General features: G+C 34.8%; 1 protein-coding gene across 2 annotated transcripts in view; it reads left to right on the plus strand.

The window, feature by feature from the left end:
• The window catches only part of LOC150101691 (sprouty-related, EVH1 domain-containing protein 2-like), a 446,794-nt gene that overhangs the window by 53,527 nt on the left and 371,053 nt on the right, over nt 1-22,214 (plus strand). The window lies entirely within an intron of this gene.

Here is a 22,214-nt window from a genome sequence, read left to right on the forward strand (position 1 = left end):
AAAAGACTTGGATTAAGTTATCTTGGCTGAGGCAAAGAATAGACAAAGATGAGTGACAATTGAGTCTCAGCTGGCCAACCAATATGTCCGAGGTTCGAATCCGACTATGATGATGGATGATTTTGAATTGTTTAGGGGGAAAGTGAATTTCTTCGCTCAGTGTGAACCATCACTACTTATTGGAAGGATGAAATGGATTGGAAAAAGTTCCATGTTTATTTTTTGTCGAACAAAATCCACGACTTATGTGATTGTTAGCCCAACCACGGCACACGAATGTTTACATGTTTCCACACTTGAGGCTCGTGTTGATCACATAGAAAAATTAACATGTTGACATCGTAAGTTTGGTTCATCTGTAATTCAAGTTGATGGAAGGAAAGTTTCTTTGGAATTGACTTTGTTTTAACGGAAGATAAGTTGCCGGTCTCATCTGTCAGTGGTAGAATATTTCATTCCACAAACAGACATGAGAATAAACCAGCGAATGACATATGAATATCGGGGAGCAGGATGGCGCCATAAGAGATATCTTGAATGCATCGTGTTGGAGTGTCGGAATGAAATGATTTAAGAGATGAGAAACTTGGAACTATGCTGGTTGTTAGAACACGGGTCCAACCTGTTCGCAGTACAGGTAGGATATAAATTACGAACCTCTTCAAAGGAAAGAACATTTCAAAATTTGGATTAGGAATCATCAATTTGAATCCGGATAAAAAAGTCAGGTATGAATAAGAGACCAAATGGATGATCCAAGAATACTTCAGCGAAATCAGCGATTTCTAGAATTTGAACAATATCTGAATAAAAAACATGCCTGTTTGACCATCCTACGTTTGAACAACATCAAATTCATTAAAAGATGAAAGTTAATGTCTTTGTTCTGCAATAAGAAATTTCTGTTAGTGGTTCTAGGAATAGTCCAAAGGCATACATATTCTAATGTCATAAAGGATGGCTGGATAGAAATCAATTTGTTGCGTTTTAATTTCTAATCATGGCAGTCTGCACACGACTATAGTGATCAGAAATAACAAAACAGCAAATTGTGATTAAACAAATCTTCTTTAGGATCTTTATCCTCTCTGTTAAACTAGACGCACAAATATATTATTTTATTGTATGTTGATCTATATGTTTATCACAATGTAAGCGTAAATGTTTTATTTTCTCTCTGTTTTAATCAAGAATTCCAAGTATAACCCACTACGCGTGAAATGCAATTCATTCTGTGTTGCGTCATATGAGTGGTTGTTGTTTTGAATCCACATTGAGTAAAAATTGACTGAATATATTAATCATTACACGGAAAGATAAAAATTGTGTTTTTTTGTAACCAAGTAAGCAAACAATAATGCTATTAAAGCCATTATTTTCGACGAGTTTAACAGTGAAGTAAGCCAAATTTACTCGGTTATGAAATAATAATGGATATTGAATATCCTTTAGTTTAATATTTTCTAAACTCTTATGTTTTTGTTTTTTAATATTTTGTGTTTCACATCGTGAAAATAGTCCAGTTCCATAATGCAAATCACTGGTGCTCTACTATTAGAGAAAGATAGTTGCTGTTCCAAAAAATCATCCTTCTTCGTTACCATACAAATACAACGGTGAGTTATCAATCACATTTTCTTAGATTATGGTCATTTTGCACCACCATCAAATACTAAGTTTATCTAATGTGCACAGATTACAGTAAGCTTGAAAAGAAGGTTGTTAGAGAAAAGAAAGTAATGCATTAGGAACTATGAAGTGTTGGAAAGAGTAAACTAAAAGAATTGACTAACTGGCATTTCCTCCAAAAGACCTATAAAAGATATTAAAAGCAGAATCTGAATTGTTGAAATTGGAATGAGAACTATTCATAGTTCATAAGGTAATGAGGAATAGCGTGAGGATAAGAAGCATTTATTTCATTCTTGGGTTCTTCATAATTTGCGATAGTATGAGAGTATACAAAAACGTCTTATCCAAATGATTTAAAATTCAGTTGAAGCAAATCAAACTCTAAATATTAAAGAAACGAAACTTTCCTAACAAACACGTTAGTTGACTATTAATGACCGATCTTTCATCTCATTGATATCAATGCTGATTTACTAAATAGTGGATTTTGAGATGGTTTGATGAGTTTGGATTTTCTATGAATATACGATGAAACGCATGATAAGTTGAATAAGATATAGAGAAAAGGACTTTTATGTTAAAAAGGCAGGGAATTTGGTGTCTTATTGCTTCTTGGCAATGACTTTTGTTAGCTGACTAATTGAATCTAACTTTGCGGTAAAAGGAAATGTTCTACATACCAACATACTTCAAGATATACAATTTACATATTCCTTCTCGAAGTACTAAAGTAGGATTAATGGACTTATGTTCAAGTAATTAGTTATCGTTTTTGTATACCTAATTTCTTTAAGAGAACAGTGCTATTAGTACTTCCCAGACTTCTCAGAATCACCATCCATCATATTTAGTAACTGTGTGTTTGCAAATCAGTCTGCACACGTTCTTGGGTTGGAAGGAAACGAATAGACTGGACTTACATCGAGGATACCTTACTTCTTCTAAGATCTCCTATTATATATCGTTTCTTACAAATAAGGTATGGAAAATTCATTCAGTTCCCTACAAATAAAGGAAAAGAGAGAGAGAGAGAGAGAGAGAATATAGGAAAGAAGTGGAGGGTCCTGTTAAGCGATTCGGTAATGTTTAAGGTCCAGATTGATTGAGTTGCAATTGAAAGACAATAACTGATGAATGAATAATAGTTGATGAAAGAAGCAGAGGTGAAAGATTGTTATGTGGTTAATTTCAAATCCCAACAAGATCGTTTAATTACTTCTGTTCCATCAGATGAAGTTTTTCAGTCGCTTCATAGATGCTTTCATCTGATGTGACTTCCTACTCACACCGGAAGTTCATCATCCATCATTACAATAATATCACTTAGTGGGTTTGGAGAATTACTTTGAATCAACAATGAAGCAAATAATGTCGATGGTGGTTGGATTTTATTCCAATGAATTTCATACTTTCAATCAAGTTTATCTGTTTGGGACAAAATAATCTTGCCACATCCATCTGAGACTGATTATCTTTGATGTCCTCATTTGAAAAGTTGCTGAAGCATCATTCGCATCTTTTAATAATGGCCACATTTTGCATGGAGATCCTTTATACAAATAAAGATAAATAAATTTCCTTGAAAATTTAAGAGTTGTGTCATCTACTTCATGCCTTTAGAAGTATTGTATAATTCTGATTGCAATAGTGATGGAAAAAATATTAATTATTTTAGGAAATAATCTCCAGTGACTACACAACATAATGGTGTAATGTAACAGCTGCTGTTCTATTGAGTAATTAGCAGTAATACAAAATATATTATTATTATTATTATTATTATTATTATTATTATTATTATTATTATTATTATTATTATTATTATTATTTTGGTTGTGATGAACAACTAGTTGAATACTTAGTACTTCTAGTTTACTGAACCCTTAAAGTTCTTTACTACAAATATCAGCTTCTTTGACTCTTTTCTATCTTAAGCTGTCTTCCATTGCAGTCATGGAAACTCACTTCAGCTGTTGTTTTGGATGTTATCCTCCCAATGTTGCGATGGTCTTCCTCTAGGTCGCTTTCCAACAGGCTTCATCTTGAACGTTTGTTTAGCTATTCTGTCCTCGGCCATTCTTTCCACATGTCTAAGTCTTCTCAGTTCGCAAGCTCCTATTTCATGAGATAGAAGAGAGGATTTATAGAGTTCATATAGTTCTTGATTATGCCTTCTTCTTCATTCACATTTTATGTTATCTCATAGAGATCCAAAGACTTTTCTAAGGACTTTCGAAGATCTGTATGACTTTTCATCTTGGAATGTTACGCTCCAAGTTCTCTGCTTCCAAGAATTTTGTTAGATAATCAATGAACCGCTATATTTGAAGGAGATACCATTTAAAAATTTTTGTTTGGTTGCTGTTTCTACATACTTTTATATTGAACTTTATCTTGTTCGTTCTGTTCTTCTAGTTTATCACCAGGCATTTTGAATTTTCTAAATATTATCCTAATGTGGTCACAGCATTTTCTCCAACTTTACAGACATCGTTGCATACCTTAATATTACTGTTGCTTTGTGTCGCCTTAATAGAATTAAATGGATATACTTCCTATGATTCCAGATCTCACATAATCACAAACGCTAAATTTATTTCAGGAATTTCGAATATGTAATTCTGCCTCATATGGTTAGTTTAGTTAATTTGTCCAAATTAGAATGAATTATATAGGGGATTTAGGTCTTTCTTGGATCCTGTGCTTAAAAGTCTTACAGGTCAGTAGAAAAAGTTTTGTGAAATGGCAAAAAAGATTGCATACCCATCATTTTATGCGGCACTTAGGCGATGTTATGCAAATCCTACCCACTGTACTCAAAGAACATTGGTACTATTTAGTGTGGGATGTGGATTAGGAATGTACTATTGCTGTGGTGAAAAAGGATTCAATAATCCTTATACAAATCTCTAGAGTCCAAACTAGGATGTTTTGCAAGCCACGTCAAGTCCTAAAGTAAGCTGTGGTGGTGGTGGTCTCGCTCCGTGCAATGAAAAATCATTTATAATTGTAGCCAGAATTCCTCGATAGGATGAATTTAGGTGTTAAGTACTTGTCCATCTTCATGATGTTCTCTGGAAAACGAAGGCAATTTGTTCAACTATTTTGTTCAAAGCGTAACTGAACTCGTTTCTGTGAATAGAAACGAGCTCAATTACGCTTAGAACAGCTGATCACCTCTCAGTACGGAAATTAAAGGCAACCGTAATTCAAAGTTGAACATAAATACGAACTTCTATTGTGCTTATACTCTGGTGAAGCTTAACCATATTGGAGATGAGGATTTCGCTATCTTCTAGTCTTCTTTTGTTTTAAACTAGGAATGTTTGAGATCGAAAAACATGTTCACATGTTGGACCTTTCCACAGTAAGCGGTAAGTGGGAACCAGACTGAACATTTCCCGTTATTAATGTAGTATAGAACAAGAATTAATTTTTATCAATGGTAAACTCTTCGGGATTTAAGTAAATGCCGTCTTATGCTCAGAAAAGACAAACAAACAGAAAGTTAATGTACCTTTTAACATACTATGATGTCCAACTAATCCAATCTACATAATTTGTTTTGTTTATTCCAATCTACATAATTAGTTTTGTTGTATATTTTGTATGGTCAATCTTTTTTTCACCTAGAAATATTTACAAAACATCATGCCATAGTGGGATTCGATCCTGTGGCCAGTACGTTAGAGCACAAGCCAGCCATCTATTCAGGCAACGTCAAATCATGTTGAGATTTTTCTGATAACTATCACCTTCTCTAGACAAAGTACTTTGCATTTCCATTTAAGAGCCAAATATTTTCTATGCGCTAAATTTTCTTATGGATGCATGCTGATGGAGACTGTATATAATATGTATACAGAGAAGCATCAGCGATCTTCTAGATGCTTAAAAAAGGAGTTTATAATTAACCAGAGGAAGGAACCCTATCTTTATTTCACTCATGTACAACATGCATGTAATAATCAGCTTTGATACAATATGAAGAGCACAGTGTGCAGCAATATCATTTTGGAGGTGGAAAGATGGAGAAAATATTACTAAACATACTAAGTTTACTTGAAAAACTTTGTTAACATACATCTACCTTGCCAAATAACATATTACGGTCTAGTGTTATAAAGACAAGATGTTTGTTTTCGACGATGACTGTGAGATTGTTGAAGAGATGTAGATTACAATGTACGGAATTGTCTGGAATAGACAAGTCGCTGCATTTGTCTTTTATAGTAAAAAGCCGAGTAAAAAAATAAAGCTCAAAATGAAGTCTCAAAGTGCGAAATGACAACCTTTACCTTCTTGTTTTCGTGGCTAATTTCCACTAATCAGAACTCTGATACTTTTTCCAAGAAGTTGGCAGTTGAATAGAATTCGAATAGTGGCCACAAGTTGGATTGAAATGCGGCTGAAGTAAGTATGGTTTTGTATCGTGTGTTGTCGTTTTAGTGTTTCTGTTCTGTGGGGAAGTAACCGTTCTACTTGCTACCCGACTGAAATAACCAAGTGTAAAGTCCTTACAAAGATTTTTCGCTTTCCAGAAGTGGTTTAAACCTAGATCTTTCCGCAGTCTCAGTAAATGAAAATCATTGTTAACCCTTTCAATTTTTATCTCAGGACAGTCCTCCCTTTTCAACTAAATGTAAGTTAGCCGATGGAATAAATGGATGACAGGGTTTGTGCTCACAGCAAGCATAACGCAGTATACTTCTCTTTATTTCCTAGGCTTCTATAATAAAACAGCCATCACAAATTAATTTGTGCGAACAATTACTTTCTGAATAATTTAAATGCCAATAATTCTAGCTAGCTTATTTTATTCCAGTTTGGAGTACCGATCGTTCATTCGGTAATGCCTATGTCTTATATATCCTTAAATATAAATTCCATTCCATCCTGTACGGAAAAAAATAAGACAACCTCGTCTATAAAAACATAGAAATTAACTGTCCTGAATTTTAATGTAAAAAACCAAACCAACTGCTCCTGAATTTCCTTACCAATGATAATAATATCCAGCTTCTCCAAAATACATCACGTATCTGGGCATTCTGGTCACAACCAGAATGACCAGAATGCCATTAGTGTTGATTTTAGAATGTATGCGATTATCTATTTCGATAATGTATAAAAATAAATTTCTTCATTCCTGCTGGAAGACCAACAATTTTAACTATTTATTGTAAATTTTAATACTGAAACATTACCTGCAATATATGATCATTGCAGATTTGATATGACGATGCTCTAATTATCCTCACGATAAACTTCTCTTTTATAAAAATATTTGCCTTCAAATTCTATCAGTCACATGATAGAATAAATAGGTCATAGATAGAGTTGGGGGATAATTATTTTTCCTGGGAAGCTTCTCCTATGTGTTCTTACACATATACACAAATGTTTTCGCTGGTATCTCTCGCAATTGAATTTATGGGATCTTCATTTTCATTACACCAGACTGGAATTCCACTTTCGCTACAGCACTCAGAACTTTGTTTCAAGTCAACGATGGGGGTACTCTAAATACTTCTTGAAGATAAAAGTAGTGCATTTGAGCTACCTTGTTAAAAATGACCAAACTGCAAGTTTGAAGGTGACGATTAAAACATCCCCCAGAGAGTGCTTAGTAGTTAATTAAATTATATTCCTGTTTTCTATAAAAAATATACCAAGTAAGCGGTAAACACACGCAAATGAGAAATATAAAAAGATTACATATGATGGTAATATTTTCCGCTAGAGACTACCGTAACTATGGATTAAAAACATTCATCATTTAAAAGATATTCCAGATTTTAAGGATATTCCCGATGTGATAGACTGCAAACCAAATAATACATTTCAAGTGATCCGACGGTTGGATATTTCAAGCACATCGTTCTTGTGAGACAACAAACCACTTTTTTCTTTCGTTTTCTCTAGAAATGTCAAAAACGCATATGGAAATAAATATACAAAACAATTACAGGGGATATAATTCGACTCGTGTTAACTCCCATTATGCACTGGGAAAGGCCATATAGATTCGATACTGGTTACTGATTCTGAGGAAATTCTTCTTTCAAACGATTGCAAGTTAGTTGAATTTAGCACAGGAAACAGGGAAGGCTGGTAACAGCAACTAACCGTTAAGCATACTAGAGTACATTCAAATAAGTATCAGTTAGAATTAGAAAGCATCGTCTCTTATCAAGAGAATGTTCTCAAGCACCTTCGACAATGGTGAGTAGTGGTGGAGAACAGCTGCTTACCGATTTCCAAAACAATTAGGACGTAAAGAATGAAACGAGATTAGAATATTGTAAAAATAGGAAGTATAAATAGATAAATGAACATATATGAGAAAATGAGTAGATTTAAGTTAAAATCTATACTATTTTGGCACATTTAATATAGAACATGTCATATTTCTCGAATACTGCGAACTGGTGACACAAAACATGGTAATGTCAAGTGTAAACGCGAGAGTGTGTCGCCTAAACACCTGGCATGTTATTATTAATATACTGATACCTTTCCTAAATACAGGACACGTGATTTTATATGCACGATGGTCCTTGATTACAACATAATGAGTTGCCTACGCACAGGTCCTACGAAATTATAAATTTTCTATATTTCTGTTTTGGAAAAGAAATAAAATGAAAAAAACAACATTTTTTCTGTAAAAAAATTCATATCAACTAGACAATGAGATCTGATAAGATTCCCGAAGATGAGAATCCTATCAGCTCGAGGATGGGATCCGCTTTGCTATTATTGCGCTTCAGGAATTTTAAGTTTCGAAATTGTCTGAGAGTTTACGAGAATATAGCGGTATTGAGAGATAAAGAGATGTTGTCCTCGTATAAAGTTTCTGCCAGGATAACTAACGAGAATCAATTGTTCAAAACAGCTATCAGGCCAGTAATACCTCAACAAAAAACACGAATAGAAAATATTCTGTTTCAATGATGGTGGAGAACAGCTGCGTACCGATTTCCAAAACAATTATTGTTTCAGGAATCGGTAATTTACAATTATTCTCTTTTAAGTAGTGCAAAACCAATGCAATTATGCTAAGGGAAGTTTCTCAAAACTTTCTCACATTATGCTAATAATTTGACTGTAAACCAGAACTGGATATTCATTTTTCCATTGCGTGTTAGACTCAATGGAATGTCAAAGCCTTGTAGTTTGGTTTCTTTGAAATATAATCAATGCTATAATTGAACCGTTGATTATATCCATGTAAAATAATCATACTCTATCAAAAACAAAATGTACTCTTTGATATCCCTGCTTCTTGTTTTGCTTTTAATTATATTTCAGTTCGCATTTATTTAGAAGAGTATGAAAATAATCCAATGGATTTTCGCTCCTGTCTCTGTCTAATGTAAAGGTATAAGACTCAGCATGTTGCCGGTTCTATTGATAAAGTAACCAGTCCAACAAGTATAAGATTCACACTTTTAGCTTTTAAGTGTGGTATTGCATTATCAGTGCTAGCTATCCATTACACAAAAAGCATTTTATCAGTGCATGTTACAGATTTCGTTTTTTTTTTCAACTCAGCAGTTTACGTTAATGGAGAAAAAACCTTCAAGATCTTTGATTTCCACTTTCATATAATAACTAGAGTTTTCGTCTAGATGTAAACATTCAAGTGACCAAATTGGGAATCTTGCATGCGATCTTAAATCTATACAAAAAAAGGAGCATTTTTCAGGAAGTAAAGAGTCACTTGTAACTCGTAAGACATCACCAAACTCACCAGTGAATGCTTGTAAATACGCTATTAGGAATATCTTTCTCACTATTTTTTTTTGTTTTAAATTGAGAAAATGTTTAGGAACAGTATATTTCATATACTGTTCCTAAACATTTGAAGGTGAAGTAAGTAACTAGACTGCCCCAATAAACATCTGCAATTAAAAAAAATGTTAAATTTAAAAAAAAATTAAAAACCAACCTTTATTCTCAGTGATCAAAGTACTTCCCATTCTCAGCTTTGTATGCACTTAAACAAAAAAATATCTTTTTTGTTTAGGTGCTTTCATTTTATTAGATATTTTTCTTCTGAAAATGATCCTAAAAGTGCTTCTTAAGTTTGATTTTAACTTTGAGAACACAAAGAACACAAAGTAGATAGGGTTATAATTAATATTGGTGCTTGTTCCTTGTTTAGAAAAAACAAACCAAAAATCTGTTCTATCTTTCTCAAAGTTTGCTCTTGAGCATTTTTCGCTTTGTAAAACATTTCATCATGTTTCTATTGAATGAGTTTTAATTTTCCTTCACTCCACCATTATTTTAACAAAACTGCCGATAATTTCATACCGTACAAGATGCATCGTGCCATGTAACGAATCATGTGTATCAGGATGAAATATCTGCGAGAAAGGAGCTGACAGAGTTTGAAAGAGGCGTTATGATAAGATGTCATGTTGGAAGCTTATCTGTTTAGTAAATTGTCGAAAAATTGAGCCATCCCAGGTCAACAATCAGCATACCATACTGAGATAGAAAGTCACCTGCAAGGTGCTATCCGCAGTGGACGACCCACCACACACACCGAATGTGATCGTATGGTGTAACGAAGGATAATTCGCCATTCGTCTGCCGACACGTTGAAGGCAGAGTTCTGGGCATCGACTGGAATACGAATCAGCACAAAAAGATTCATAACCGAGGCTCACAACATAGGTTTCCATGGTAGGATCGCAATATGTAAGCCCCCAGATTACCCGAACCAACACGCGCCGTCACCTTCAGCGGTGTTAAGAGCGTGTACAGTGGAAGCATGGAAATCTGTGTTATGGAGCAACAAATGACGCTACATCTTCTAGCGAGCAGATGTGTGGATGTTGGTGTGGCCGATTCCTCGGTGAGCGTCTCTTGCTAGAGTACGTAACCCCAAATATGAAATTCCGAGGTGGCAGTGCACTGGCATTAGTCCTGTTATTTTTGGTTTGCCCTTGAACCTCTGTTTGTGGGGCCAAGAACATTGAAACTCCGAGAGGTATCTGAATATTGCGGTTTCTACGGAACTGAGCATTGTCTCTTTCAGCAAGCAAAATACAACGTGTCACTTGACTTGCCTCCACAGAGCTCTGATTTCAACCCTATTGAACACCTGTGGGATGAACGCGAGCATTGGATGAGACCAAGGGACGTTCGCCCACAGCAATCCAGGACTTCATTAAATGCCAACAGGAAGAAAGATTGATTAAAAATTCCCATTGATTGCTATCGTAGTACGATAGCAATACGTATTTTTATGCTATCGTAGCATAAATACGTATTGTAAATATTGTAGCAATTGATGAATAGCAATAAAGAAATACTCGCAGTCAAACTACAAGATGGGACCATAACCAGAGACAGATATGCTATAGCGAACAGAATTGAGAATGATCTACAAAATCTTAGCAAAAGTATTTACTTTATGCCTGATGAAAAATGTTTTACCAATAACGTAGAAGAAGGCTACCGTAATTCTGATACATAAAAAAGGTGAGTGAAGTAGAATACTTGATGAACTACTGATCCACCATTCTACTTTCGGTGGTTTACAAAGTGTTTACAAAAGTCTTAGCTCACAGGCTTTGTACGACTCTAGACCTAGCACAACCAAAAGAATAAGCGGGCTTTCGAAGTGAATTTAGTACAATGGACGATATTCAACTCGTACAACAGATTATTGAACGGTGTAATGAGTATCAGTTACCATTATGTCTTGGTTTTATTGATTATGAGAAAGCCTTTTATTCAGTCAAAACTTGTGCAATACTTAAAGCATTACGAAATCAATACGTGGAGAAGCCATACGTCAGGACCATCAAATCAGCATACACCAAATGCCACAGAAGTAATTCATTTCAATGGAAACATCTCTGCTTTGTGAATACAGATAGGTATAAGACAAGGTAACACAATATCTCCAAAACTATTCACAGCATGCATAGAAGAAATATTCAATCTCCTTGATTGGGAAGGGAGAGATCCGAAGATAAATGGAAGATATTTAAGCCATTTACGCTTTGAAGATGACATAGTTATCTTTACTTCAACTGTGCATTAATTACAGATCGTATCCATGAACTCCAAATTGATAGCAAAACAGCTGGCCTAAAAATAAACCTAAAAATAAACCTAAAGAAGACCCAAGTTATGTTACAATAGCTATGTCCAACCAAAAATAATAAAAATTAATACTGATGAAATTAAACAAGTAGATCATTAGATATACTTACGAAAACAGATGTCAATGGAACAAAATATCATGGACGAAATTAAAAGAGGCACGGTGCTTATGGAAAGTATGCCCCTTAGGATTGTTGCAATCATTGTAGGGAAAGGAGAAATCCTATATATTATGATAAAGATACCAAGCTATTTTAAACCTGGTTTTACTCAATTTCCCAAGTAAGCAAACCTTGACTTGCTGTTTGCTTACTTGGGAAATGGAGTAAAACCAGGTTTAAAATAGCTTCATATCTTTAACATTTATTATACCCAAGGTAAAATACTTTCTATAATTATATCTCGTCCTGAGATTTTTATTTAATAAGATTAAAACAGCTTATGGTAACTTGTTCTGGTAAAATACTTATAATCTCTGTATTACTAAACTCTTGGTATTTCTAGCCTGGCTCCCACTGATGAGACCTCAATAAAGGTCGAAACCGGTCTGGGTAGTGGCCTCTTGCCTTTAATACAAAGCATCATACATCTCCTCCAGGAGATGTGCTTTGCATTATGGGTAAATATTAAGATTAGTGATCAGAGCTTAATCTACTTTTACCATGAGTTGCCTTGGTCTTGCACTATGTGCAGGGTCAGCTAGACTTGCAACACCTGAAGGCGCAAACTTGATTTGTTTGTCTGTCTGCTTACTTGGGAAATGGAGTAAAACCAGGTTTAAAATAGCTTGGTATCCTTAACATTTATTATACCCAAGGTAAAATAATTTATATATATATATATATATATATATATATATATATATATATATATATATATATATATATATATATATATATATATATATATATATATATATATATATATATATATATATATATATATATATATTTCTATATCATCATTAGGCATTGTTAGTCCACTACTGGATGAAGGTCTTTCCAATATTATGCAATATTATTCCAAATCTGTTTGTCCATGGCTCTCCTTTCCCATGTCACTCCTTCAAATCTAATGATATCTTCCATCCACCTTGATTTGGGTCGTTTTTAAAATCCAGTACTTCTTTTGTCCATCGCTGATCTTGTCTTCGAGCAATATGCCCAGCCCATTGCCCCGGTGATGTTCCAATCTTCCTATAATGTCAGAGACTTTGGTTTGATTTCTTATCCATGTATTCCTTTTGTGATCTAGTCTTATGATACCAAGCATACCTCTTTCCACACTAAATTGTGTTGCTCTTAATTTTTGAACTTCCTTTGCCTTCAGTGTCCATGTTTCACAGCCGTATGTCAGAATAGGAAGGAATACATTGGTTAAAAACTTTTCACTTCAAGCATAATGGTAGTTGGCTTATGAATATTGAATGTAATTTCCAAAATGCTTTCCACCCAAGCATCGTGCGTCTTTTAATTTGGTCCATGATATTTTGTTCCATTGATATCTGTTTTCGTAAGTATATCTAATGATCTACTTGTTTAATTTCATCATTATCAATTTTTATTATTTTTGGTTGGACATAGCTATTGAACATAACTTTAGCCTTCTTTAGTATGTTTATTTTTAGGCCAGCTGTTTTGCTATCAATTTGGAGTTCATGGATACGATCGTATTTAATGCACAGTTGAAGTAAAGATAACTATGTCATCTTCAAAGCGTAAATGGCTTAAATATCTTCCATTTATCTTCAGATCTCTCCCTTGCCAACCAAGAAGATTGAATATTTCTTCTATGCACGCTGTGAATAGTTTTGGAGATATTGTGTTATCTTGTCTTATACCTATCTGTATTCCCAAAGCAGAGATGTTTCCATTGAAATGAATTACTTCTGTGGCATTGGTGTATGCTGATTTGATGGTCCTGACGTATGGCTCTTCCACGTATTGATTTCAATAATCTGCTGTACAAGTTGAATTTGGTCCACTGTACTAAAGCCACTTAGAAAGCCCGCTTGTTCTTTTGGTTGTGCTAGGTCTAAAGTCGTACAAAGCCTGTGACCCAAAACTTTTGTAAATAATTTGTAAACCATCGAAAGTGGACTGATGGATCAGTGGTTCATCAAGTATTCTACTTCACTCACCTTTTTTATGTATCAGAATTAGGGTAGCCTTCTTCCACGTTATTGGTACAACATTTTTCATCAGGCATAAAATAAATACTTTTGCTAAAATTTTGTAGATCATTCTCATTTCTATTTGCTATAGCATATCTGTCTCTGGTTATGGTCCCATCTTGTGGTTTGACTGCAACTATTTGTTTATTGATATTCATCAATTGCTGTTTGGATTTTTTGAGACTACGGTTGTTTTCAATCGTTTATTGTATGAATTTACAATTGAATTTTCTTATTTCTTCTGTGATACGTTTTCTGATCGGTTCGCACAATTCAGTGCGAACCGATCAGAACCGATTTTAATTTTATTCTATAAGTTATTTGATTTCTATTCGTTTCTTCATAAACGGTTTTGTTTCTTCAGAAATTTTGCCTTGCTTCTGTTCTGTGCTACCAGCTAATTCAAGTGAGCATTATAAAAGGTTTTGGGTAATAATGTCATTACTCTCTGATGGATCAGCATTGTCATCTATAATAAGATTTTTTAATGTATCGTTTAGTTCATGATGGAATATATCTTTTTTTTAATGTTGAGTTCATGTACATATAAGTTTTGCTTTGATCTTTGAAACATTTCTTCTTTCTTTTTGGCAGTTTATTTGAATCTTACTGCGTATCATTCGATGGTCACTTCCAATGTTGAATGTGTTTATAACACAGCAGTCTTGAAAGATGTTTTTCTTATTGCTGAGGATCAAGTCAATTTCCCGAGTTTTTCCATTTGGGCATTTTCATGTCCATTTTTCCATGTCCTATGTTTTTTTTAAAAACGAATTCATGACGTACAGGTTTTCTTTTTCTGCAAATTCTATTAACCTTGCTTCTCTGTGACCTCTCATGCCATATCCATCCACAATTTCCCATTATACTTTCAACTGATTGTTGTATACCAATTCTAGCATTAAAGACTCCCATTACAATTCTGAAATGATGTTTTCCTTTATTGTAGATTTGGGATACATCATGATAGAAGGCTTCAACTTCTTCGTGAGTATGACTTATTGTTGGTGCATAGAGTTGGATTATCTTAAGAGTGTATCTTTTTGAGATTTGAACAAAAATACTTTCCATTCGATCAGGTATACTGTGAAATTCTATTGTGCTGTGGTTCAATTTTTTGTTGATCATGAATCGAACTCCACTGCTTCTTTCCTTATCTTGGCCTCTATAATATAGCATGTCTCCGTTTTTTAACTGAAGAATTTATTCACCAATACGTCTAATCACACAGTTTGAGAATATCCCATATTAGTAGCTTTAGCTCTTTAATTAGTTGAGTTAGCTGTGCTTCACTGCTCAGAGGCGTACAGTTTAAAGTTCCAAGGTCTAGTTTCCAATGGCAGAGTGATCTGGTTACCGGGGAATTCTTGGTACCCTCTGCCTTTATGTTTAACTGCCTGCTGCCATAGATAGTAACAATCTGGCTCTGGGGAATGAGGGCCATTTTATTTCTGATTCATCTAGGAAGAATGGGCCATAAATTCGCCACGCTGGCCTGTTGCGGGTTGGTGAATGACAATAATTTCGCATTGGATTGCCAGTCCCCAAACCACTGACCAATGGCTCTTATTCATATATTCAAAGCTGCCCGGATATCCAATGGATGATAGTCAGGGATTCCCTCTATCCGCCACCTAGGGAGGGGGGGCGCTCGGTAGCTAGTTGAAGCCCTGAGATATCCCCGATATATTCAGGGGTGAATATTTCGGGTGTGCTAGGTGTGTGGTGTCATCCAGGAAATATCAGTATTACCGATATTATATTTTTGCATTTATTCCCGTTAAAGACTCCCCTAATTGTTTGCAGATTTTGCGTGATTCCTAAAATTAAACATTAGTGCTTCATGAAGACGCACTTTTCGACGCGTAAACATTGCGTCACATTCGTGTTAATAGCCCGAGTGTGCTTTCAAAATGCACACACCTTTGCGCCCTTTGAAAATATGTAAAGAGGGAGCAGCGGGTCAAATTCTTAGCATTGTAGTATTTTTAAAGTGGCTGAGCAGGCGTGGCTAGGTGTACTAACATTTTGAGCTCACCCAGCACCTAGCGTCTGTGATTGGTTATTGTGTCAACCAATCCCAATTGAACGTTGTCACTTGTCATGAGTTGAGTGCTTTCTGTATGATGGCTGTATTACAAACAGCTCTTACACATGTTTTCTGGAACTGAAAATTTGAAAGTGGGTGTTAGGAGAAAGAAACTAAAATGTTTCGCTTGCTATGCAGTCTATGTTGAAGTTGCAAAGTTTTTAACGGTATACAGGCATTTTTATTCTAGTCTTCGGAAACAACAGACAGTAAAAAATATCTCTTCCTGAATAAAAATGAATATTCTGTGTATTATAAGACGTTGTTGATCTACAAAAATACCAGCAGATGTGAGATTGATAAGACAGACGAACAGCTGATACTAAAAAAAAAACAAAAGAAAAAACTTATGAATGTAGGATTCCCAAAAGTGTGGATAATTCCGATAATGATCGGATGTTATGAATACCGAGTCTCAGTAAACAAAAGAAAATTCTTGGGAGATGGAGTGAAATATACACAAACCAGAGAAATACACATAACATGGGCAACAAATTTACGAAATGATTGGCTGCTCCATCAAACCATATTTATTCCTGCAATACTCTCTGTCTCCTCGTATAAGTTTTTTTAATTATGCAATCATAAATTCACTTATTAATGTCTAGGCTTTATGTGCTCCTGCTATTCGCTCTACGAATCAACTTATAGGACACACATATCACAAATGTTATTTATTAATAATTCGTTTAGCATTATTGAAAGTATTTCTACTCACACTTATTCTTTCCTATCATTTCCTATTCTCACATGTCTTATAAATGATGGTTCACATATTTTCATCTTTGAGTATTTCAAATATACCACCCAAATATAGCGTTCACTTTCATTGTTGTTTTCTAATAAATCCTAAAACAAACCGATTGTTCCTCCACTGCAGAAGAATTCAAAGTTATCCTGCAATTAATTGCATTGGAACAATTAAGATGAGCGCTGATGTTCTATACACTCTCAAAACTTTCATACATCGATAAAAATGCAATCACAGGGTCATGTGTGTCCGCAGAGGGGAGGGGACAACGGGGAACTCCCCCTCCCCGGGATCGAGTAAAACATTCCACAAATTATAATCATGAAAGTGATTAAGATATGTAACCTTACACCCTCGACCATGGGACGCTTTTTCTGTCTTAAAATTTTATTATGTGTTGGCCTGTTTTGGGCCCATGGCCAGGTAGCCATAGAACATGTGTTTTATTGTAGCAATAAAGCAGGTGTTCCTATTTTTGGTTCATATTTTTCTGATTTGTGAAAAAAATGAATTGTTGTGAACAGCGACCAGTGTTCGTTTGCCCTCTGTGTCTACTGAATCACTGAGGTGAAGTGTGAATTGTAAATTTATAGTGAAACAAATGTAAACAGAAAAATACATTTTTAAAAGGTAAGTATGTGTGTAATTTAATATTATTTTACTTTATGATTTTTTTTGCTTTTAAACTGAAATAATTTGATTTGGGATTTTGGGATTAATTAATTAGTTGATTTTTAATAAAATATGCTGGTCAATTTTTTTATATATGAAATTGTACTAAAAACTGTATTAATTCTGAATACTTTTTTTCCCAAGAATTATAGATCATTAAAATCGATGTAAAATGAAAATAATGTTTTTCTAGTTCACATCGACAAATAATTACATAAAAAAAGCTAAAGACGTTTAGTGATGTAATTATTTGTCTCCAAGTCCCCCCCCACACACACACCTGGAACATTTTCTGCGGACTCCCATGCAAACGGTCAAATTGACGTGATATGTGTAGCTGGGATTGCATAACCCACACAACAGCACACCCAACCGAAATGGGCGCACGACATCACTGATACACACACACATATATATATATATACTAGGGGGGGGCTCTGCCTCCCTGGCACCTATGGCCCCAACTCCCCCAGAGTTCCGGGAAGGTAGGCTCGTTCTTTATGAACCTCACTTTAATTATTCAAAATCACGAAATGAAAATAAAATATTTACCATATAATCAGTCATGCCATGAGCGTTATGCTAATTTCAGTAATGAATGCTAACACGTACTGTTCTAATGGTCTACAATGAGTTTGATTGCGATATATATATATATATATATATATATATATATATATATATATATATATATATATATATATATATATATATATATATATATATATATATTTATGAAAAAAATTGAATGACTAGAACCGAGATTTAATTTAAAAAGTTTTAATATAAACACACTACTAGTTTCGGCCTGTAACAGCCTTCTTCAGGTGACATTATGAAAGAAAAAACACTAAACATTGAGGGTTAAAAGACTATGAACAACATAGACAGTCTTTATACATAATTAGCATTAAAACGTTGTAGTTGTATTTGAAGCTGTTCTTTCATTTGTTGCATTGTTGGGAGAGTGCGTGCTTTCTGCATCACGTGAACGCCAATACATAATTACAGCTGAATGACCATCTGGGAGGTTGTAGCTTAAGTTGTTATTTAGATGAACAGGATTGAAGATGATTTCTCTCGATTCCACAATTTTTCTCTCTATTTCGTCACTGCAACGGAAGATGTTTGTAGATTTTTCCCAGCAGACTTTGTGACTTTGGTTATCATCATTAGGATTAGCCGAGACTTGATAATGCACTTGCTCGCTGTCTCTTGTAAGTAATGTCTCTCATGTGTTCTTCCATACGCATTTCGACAGATTTGTCTGTCTGCCCGAAATAAGGAATATCGCAGTCACATAATATTTTATATACGCCAGGGTATTTGAGTTGATGATGACAAGGTTTTGGGTGGCTAATTAAGGAACGGATCTTTGGAAGTGGAGTGAACAAGGTTCTGATATTGTATTGTTTTAGAACTTTTGCTAATTTATGTGAAACAGTACTTATGTAAGGAATAGATATATTGCTTTTGAATCTATTTGTTTCTTCTGAGTGATGTCTGGGAGGATTAAGAAGGAATTTATTAATGATTTTCTTGGAATATCCATTAACTTCGAAAGAAGTTTTCAGATGGTTTATTTCTGTAAGCAGTTCATTTGGATCATCAAGAAGAGAACGGGCTCTATGTCCCAAGGTGGAAATTATTCCAAGCTTATGAGGAGGGAAATGATGGGATTGACTGTGCAGATATCTGTTGGTATGTGTGGGTTTTCTATATATCGATATTTTTAGTTTACCAGCAGAAGAGCGAGTCAGTTTGACATCAAGAAAAGGCAAGGAATTATCCGTTTCAAGCTCAGCAGTAAACTTAATACTTTGATGTCGGCTATTGAGATGTTCGAGGAAAACCATAAGGGATTCATGTCCATGGCTCCAAACAATGAAGACATCATCCACATAACGTTTCCAAACTTTAGGTGTTAAAATAAAGGAAGAGATAGCCTTGGTTTCAAAATCTTCTAAGTAAATATTTGCAAACCTTCTACGTATTGATTCAATCTTTATTATCAATAACGCAAAACCACCTGCAGACAACATTACTTCAACTGAACGCAAAGCTATTAAAAGTTTAAAAAACAACAGAGATATAATCATCCTCCCTGCAGATAAAGGAAATGCAACAGTCATCCTGAACTCCGAAGATTACAAGAATAAAATGATCGAATTACTACACAATGATACCTACTCAATACTTGAGAGAGATCCAACTCGTGAACTTCAAAATCGTACAAATAACTTATTAAAAACAACAACTGAATTATCCCGAAACGTCCGTTTATCTCTACGCTCTCTCCATCCGTTAATTCCTCGCATATATGGTGTTCCTAAAATCCATAAAGAGAACACCCCATTACGCCCAATTGTAGAAGGTATCGATTCTCCTACATACAATCTTTCAAAATACCTTGCCAAATACCTCAAAAGTTTTTCAGGGAAATCACCTTCCTTTATCAAGAACACTACAGAATTTGTTACATACATCAAGGATATTACAATTGATGAAAATGACATCATGGCTAGCTTGGACATAACTTCTTTGTTCACTAATGTCCCAACAGATGAAGTCCTAACATTACTCAAGGACAAGTTATCCAAAAAGATGTTACACATTGCATCAGGTCCGGTTACTTCAAATTTCAAGATAATATATACAAACAAAATCATGGCCTGGCTATGGGTAATCCTTTATCCCCTGTACTCGCAAATATTTACTTAGAGGATTTTGAAACCAAGGCTATCTCTTCCTTTATTTTAACACCTAAAGTTTGGAAACGTTATGTGGATGATGTCTTCATTGTTTGGAGCCATGGACATGAATCCCTTATGGTTTTCCTCGAACATCTCAATAGCCGACAAAGTATTAAGTTTACTGCTGAGCTTGAAACGGATAATTCCTTGCCTTTTCTTGATGTCAAACTGACTCGCTCTTCTGGTAAACTAAAAATATCGATATATAGAAAGCCCACACATACCAACAGATATCTGCATAGTCAGTCCCATCACTTCCCTCCTCATAAGCTTGGAATAATTTCCACCTTGGGACATAGAGCCCGTTCTCTTCTTGATGATCCAAATGAACTGCTTACAGAAATAAACCATCTGAAAACTTCTTTCGAAGTTAATGGATATTCCAAGAAAATCATTAATAAATTCCTTCTTAATCCTCCCAGACATCACTCAGAAGAAACAAATAGATTCAAAAGCAATATATCTATTCCTTACATAAGTACTGTTTCACATAAATTAGCAAAAGTTCTAAAACAATACAATATCAGAACCTTGTTCACTCCACTTCCAAAGATCCGTTCCTTAATTAGCCACCCAAAACCTTGTCATCATCAACTCAAATACCCTGGCGTATATAAAATATTATGTGACTGCGATATTCCTTATTTCGGGCAGACAGACAAATCTGTCGAAATGCGTATGGAAGAACACATGAGAGACATTACTTACAAGAGACAGCGAGCAAGTGCATTATCAAGTCATATCCTCTTCTCGGCTAATCCTAATGATGATAACCAAAGTCACAAAGTCTGCTGGGAAAAATCTACAAACATCTTCCGTTGCAGTGACGAAATAGAGAAAAAAATTGTGGAATCGAGAGAAATCATCTTCAATCCTGTTCATCTAAATAACAACTTAAGCGACAACCTCCCAGATAGTCATTCAGCTGTAATTATGTATTGGCGTTCACGTGATGCAGAAAGTACGCACTCTCCCAACAATGCAACAAATGAAAGAACAGCTTCAAATACAACTACAACGTTTTAATGCTAATTATGTATAAAGACTGTCTATGTTGTTCATAGTCTTTTAACCCTCAATGTTTAGTGTTTTTTCTTTTATAATGTCACCTGAAGAAGGCTGTTACAGGCCGAAACTAGTAGTGTGTTTATATTAAAACCTTTTTAATTAAATCTCGGTTCTAGTCATTCAATTTTTTTCATAAAACTATGTATGTTAACCGAGTCAATGATCATTCTGTCATATATATATATATATATATATATATATATATATATATATATATATATATATATATATCGAAAGTTTTATAATGGTAAAGATTCAGATACGTTTTCCTAAGAATAGAATTGTGTTTTGTCTATATATTAATTTTTTCAGCAAACATTATGCGTTTAAATCTAGTATCACGCACTTGTAGAACCTGTGTAGCTCATTTGTGTTCGACAAACCCTTTATTTGGAAACATGTAGACTTAAATCTAGTTTAGGACGCGAATCATTATCACGTCCTTTAAATAAATGTGAGTTAGTCAGTCTTATTCGGACGTCAGAGGATCTTTCCTCCCTGACACGTGTGTTTTTCCATCTGAAAGATGAAAATAGACACATGTAGTTAACATAAACATAATACGATGGCTTCATAGCTTTAGTTTGCTTGAGGCATAAATTCCAAAACAATCATACATCTAGGTCCATAAACTGGAGGGATGAAACAAAGTGATGTCGCAGCGTGATATGAGAGAAATAGATGTTTATATTTTCAAAAAGTCCGCGCGGTTAGCGTAGTGGTTACGCACTTTGCAAGAATATGCCTGTGGAAGGAGTGTCCTAGGTTCGATTCTCGTCGACGACGTAAGGCGCTTAAGGATCCTCCTCAGTCATAGCCAAGTTAGCCAGTATTGGGTGTGGACAGGAGGGTTTTTTCCCCAATTTATCCTGGGGTTTTTCATCCTGCAAAGCAGACAAACCGGCCTTGAGATCTCAACACTACATGACATAAGATTCGCCGGAGCAT

The sequence above is a fragment of the Typopeltis vanoorti genome, chromosome 11, assembly GCF_054136105.1.
Source record: "Typopeltis vanoorti isolate ZY-2024b chromosome 11, IOZ_Tvanoo_1.0, whole genome shotgun sequence".
Taxonomy (NCBI): Eukaryota; Metazoa; Arthropoda; class Arachnida; order Uropygi; family Thelyphonidae; genus Typopeltis; species Typopeltis vanoorti.